This window comes from Chelonoidis abingdonii, unplaced genomic scaffold, assembly GCF_003597395.2.
Source record: "Chelonoidis abingdonii isolate Lonesome George unplaced genomic scaffold, CheloAbing_2.0 scaffold1720, whole genome shotgun sequence".
Lineage (NCBI taxonomy): Eukaryota > Metazoa > Chordata > Testudines > Testudinidae > Chelonoidis > Chelonoidis abingdonii.
In genome coordinates, this window is record NW_027425981.1 from 3,274 (window position 1) to 8,348 (window position 5,075).

A 5,075-nucleotide genomic window follows, 5' to 3' on the forward strand; every position below is an offset into this window, starting at 1 on the left:
ATTGGTGGGGTCGCCGGTAGGTGCTAAGCACCCACTAATTTTTTCGGGGTACCCAACAGAACCGGTGCTTATGTCTGAAATCACCATAGCCCAAAAGGGTGACACTGACTCAAAACAAAGGTCATAAAGTATTTCGAGGGAAGCTTTAAATGCAGGATTTGTCCTGTACTGTAGATAATTCTATTACCTCCATCTGATCCTTCATTTCTGATGTGAGCAATTTGCACCAAAAGTGAGGGGAAGCCAATGCTGTGTGGAACAAAGGCTGTTTTGGGACTATGGAGATATACCTGTCTCATAGAGCTGGAGAGGGACCTTAAAGGGTCAAGTCCAGTCCCCTGCCTTCACTAGCAAGACCAAGTACTGATTTAGCCCCGGATCACTAAGGGACCCACTCAAGAATTGAACTCTCAACACTGGGTTTAGCAGGCTAATGCTCAAACCACTGAGCTATAACAAGTCACATCCAAAACCAGAGTTTACTGGTTTGGTTTTCCTGAACTGTTTCCTCATGGCTGGTTTCACTTTTATTATTATTTATTAGCTGTGTTATCATGGTGCCTAGAGCTTTGGGCATAAGTCAGGGCCCCATTGCGCCAGGCACTGTACAGAAAGAGCAAAAAGACTGTCAGGTGTTTGGGACAGGGACTATCTGTGTGTAAGACAAGAGACAACAAATGGGCATCGACAGGCCGCCGGAGGAGCACAAGGAAACACAGACAATATTGGGCAGGTTCTTGTGGGCCTCATGGCAAAGGAGGGGTTTGAAAGAGGCTAGTAAGATAGTTTTGCTGATGTTTACAGGAACGTCTCCCAAGCATGTGGGACAGCATGGGGGAAAGCACAGAGGTGTTTGAAAATTTAATAAGTGGGAGATATAGGGTGACTTCATGGGCCAGCTGGGGGTGAGATTCAACCTTTTGATACAGAATGAAAGATGATACTTCTCTCCTGCATTTCTTTCAGCACCTTCTATACTTACTGCCCAGGTAAAGCAGTTTCTGGAATGTCTGTGTTTCCCATGGGACTAGAAGGGAAGAGGGGATGTGAGAAATGGGGCACTTTTTGCATCACACTGGTCCCCAGAGAAGAGAAGGAAAGAACGAAGATGGATACAGAAGGAGACCCAACAGAATTTCAGTGCCCTGGAGGGAGGGAATAGAGATTGTGGTCCTTTGTGGAAGACAAGAGGACTGATGAAGGTAGAACTAAGGGGGAAGACAGATGAGGGGTGGCCAAGCAACAGAAAAGAATGAGAAGGGGAAAGAGAAATAGAAACACCAGGGACAAAAATAGGAACAGAAAAGACCAAATAGAAATTCAGGGGGGACGGACGTGGGCACTCCAGAAAATAAGAAAGAAAGGGCAAGTGAGGAATGAAAGGATGAACTTCTGGTAAAGGTCCTAGCATAGGACTTGAGAGTTCTGGTTCAACTCCCTCTGCGACCTTGGGCAAATCACTTATTTTCTCTGTGCCTGGGTTCCACACACAAGCTCTTATCACAACTGGAACCTGAACTTGCTCAGGGCTTCTAAGTACCGTGTAATACAGCTTAGTAGGAAATCAACTGAGGGATGGAGAGAGTACTTAAAAAGGGAAGGTAACAAAACAGAAGAGTGAATCTTTTAAAAAAATAAAAGGATGGCCATTAAAAGGGAGGAAAGAGGGATAAAATAACCAGAAAAAAGAAAATGGAAGTCTAAGGAAAGATTGCATGTTGGAGAAATCAATAAAACAACAGGCACTGGTGGATAGAGCAAAAATATAGACAATTAAGGACCATAGACTTTGCTGAAGAGTAGGATGACCAGATAGCAAATGTGAAAAATCAGGACGGGGGTAGGGGGGTAACAGGCTCCCATCTAAGACAGAGCACCGAATATCGGGACTGTCCCTATGAAATCAGGACATCTGGTCACCCTACTGAAGAGGAATGGTTAGTCCACCCCGAGTCCTATGGGGTGAGTATAGACAGTGGTTTGGATTAGTGCAGTGAGTATTGGGTTTGGGGAACAGGGTGGGGATAGAAATATTTTAATTTTTCCAGGATGAGTGCTGGTAAAATGTTAGAATACTTCAGTACATTAAGATGCAGGAAATGATCTGACGAGGGGAAACATGTTTTTGAAGAAGTGACAAAAATACGTTTCCTGTGTTTAAATCCTTCTCTGCAGAGGAGATAAACCATGAAGATCCAGTTCAGGGCGCCCCTGTGAAGGAAGCACACACCAAGATGGAAGAACTGGGGCAGAGACTCGATGGAGTGGGACTGAGTATGCAGTACTGGCTGCCCAAACTAGCAGACAAATTGGGGATTACCTCTGCGCAGGCTTTGAAACACCTAAGCTATGAAGTCTACTTAAAGCTGGAGTGCGAAGTAGAGCACCCCTGGGAAAAGCAGGCTCTCCGAACCCTACTTAACATAGCAGAGAGCAAGAAAACAATGAAGCAGCTGCAGGAGCAGCGCTTGGAGATGCTAAGGAAGAGGCAGGAGCACGCTAAATTGGCACTTGAGGGATTAAAAGAAATGCAGGAGAAAGGCAGGAGCCGCCATGAGGAAGCTGTAAGAAAGAAAGAGGAGGAGCTGCAGCAAGCTATGGACATAGCCCCAGAGTACTGGGCACCAGCGGAGAAGACTTTGAAGGAAGTGATAGAGAATGTGCACAAACAATTAGACCTCCTGGAGGAGTCGGTGTCCCAGAGTGAGAATCTCCCTGACAAGGAAGTTTTGAGATGAGCGTCGGGAGGGCTGGCCCTGCAGGGTATTTACCAGACCAAGAAGCTTGCAGAGATGGTGGAGAAGCGAGAGCAGCTCATAATCATCCCAGAAGGGTTCGAGCTCTTTGGTCCAGAGCAAGGGCCACTGTTTGAGAAGAAGGAGTTTTCATCTGCTGAAGCAGAGTCCTCATTCACAAGGACCATGGAAAAGCTGGGCTTCAGCATTAGTGTCACAGCCAAAGGCGGATTTTGGGGGTTTAGTGCTGAATCCAGCTCAGATTACAGCAGCTCTTCAGAGTCTGAAGAAACCCACAGGTCCCGCTTGGAACACACCTACATTTGCATCACCAAGTACAACTACATCCCACTGGCTTCATGCTACTTCCCCAAGGATCAGCTTCGACTTTCCAGTGCAGCGCTGCAAGAGTTAAAAGAGATTGAGGACATTTTAAGTCACACCCCAGAGTCGGACAACCTCAACTTGCTGAAGAGCAGGGGCGGGAGTTTCTTCAACCGATTTGGGTCTCATGTAAACCAGGGACCTCTGCACTTGGGTGGGATATTCTGGTGGAAAGCGTCTTCTGAGGGATTCCGGGCAGAGGAGCTGGACGAAGTGAAGAAACGAACATCTGATGCACTCAGCTCTTATGTTGGGGGCAGCTACAGTGGCCTTGGTTGGAGCATTGCAGCTGGTGTGACTGCATCAAAATCAGGTTCTGAAGCTTCATTTCAGGGCACAGATAGAAAAGAAACGCAAACAGAGATTCAGTTGTTTGTGACCAGGACAGGAGGCCCACCACAGACACATTCTCTCACCGAATGGCAATCTGGGCTTGTGACCAGTAACAAAACCTGGAGCGTCATTGACCGAGGCTTTCAGCTGATTCCTGTGTGGGAGATCATCCTGTCCAATCACAGGCAAGATTTTAGAGATGTTCATCAAATCAGCAGCAGTCTCAGAAATGCCTATGAAGTCCTAACTAACCAAAGTGTCGGTACATTGTTTGGAGAGGGATTAGTCAGTGCAGTGGATGAGGCCAGATCATTCATAGAGGAAATGAAGTCCTGGAAAGTCACTGGGGATGAAGAACAGCTGGTGATATTGATCAATTTCAAACAAAAGCTGACTGAAAAAACAAAGAACTACAGTGCATGGATTAACATTTGCCTGTCGGATAAGGTGCTTCAAGACTTCCTGGAAAATACAGTTTCACTGTGCAAAGATTTACCGGCACAGAATACTGTATACATCAAATCTCTGCTGCGCTTCCTTTTGGACCCTCATGTCTATTCAGTTAAGAATTTCCCCAAATCTTTCTCTATTATGCAGTGGATCTTCCATGAAGAAGAAAAGGAGCAAAAAAATATGTCTGTCTCTGAATTTGCTGATTTTATTCAAATCCTGCAGGAAATGAAGGATTACATACAGGAAGTTACTTATGACCAAATGTCCTCTGCAGCAGCAGTGCATGAAGCAAAGGTAAAGGCCACCTTAAATGTGAGCTTAGCTTTGTCTTCCTTTCTGCAAGCTTTACGGGAGAGAGAGAAGAGAGATATCGAACTGTTATTACTCTCAATTGCAGCCAATGCAGGATACCGGGTGGACAATTGCACTTTTCAGTATCTCCTCGGGTGCCCAGAAATTAACTTCATGTTAAAAGAAATGCAAACGGCACACGAGGAATATTTGAGTCACAGGGATCAAAATGTTTCCAGAGCTCAGGCTTTCCTGCTGTTGACAGGTCTGACAGTGACAGCTGAATTCAAAGATGTAACTCCGGAGGAGAAGAATAAACGTTTAACTTTTATGAAACATCACATGGGAAAATTACTCTCTGCTGAAATAGCAAATGTTCTCAGAAAGCACAGTGAACGGAATGATTGGGACATACTGGAAAAAGACTTAAATTGCCTTTTAAATGGGGATTTTGAAGCCGCAAAGGATAATTTGCAGAAACGGGATATAATAAAAGAACTAGAAGACATCTGTCAAAGAGCAAAACCATCAAAATTAGAACCGAAAGAGCAATCTACTGATGCTGAAATATATGAACCTATTGAAAACCAAGAGTTCCTTAATTTACTGAAGCGACTTGGACTTGAAAAGTACTATCCAAGGAAAATGGGGACAGACAGTTTCCATATAATTTACAAGACTTCTTTACATGACAGCCAGCCCAGCACCGAGGATAAGCTGCCATTTTATTTTTTGCAAAAGCTGTTAATGGTGGACTATCGGGTCAGGTATTTGGTTTATAAGGATGACGGTAAAACAAAACAAGATATAACAAGGGCATTGAACATGAACACCACAGACAAAGAGAGTGAATTCTCAGATACATTTGATGACTTTTTT

The 5,075-nt window shown here is 44.7% G+C and overlaps 1 pseudogene; it reads left to right on the plus strand.

Moving 5' to 3' along the window:
* Positions 1–2,234: 2,234 nt before the first annotated feature.
* Positions 2,235–5,069, plus strand: LOC116839321 (interferon-induced very large GTPase 1-like; annotated as a pseudogene).
* Positions 5,070–5,075: the final 6 nt, after the last annotated feature.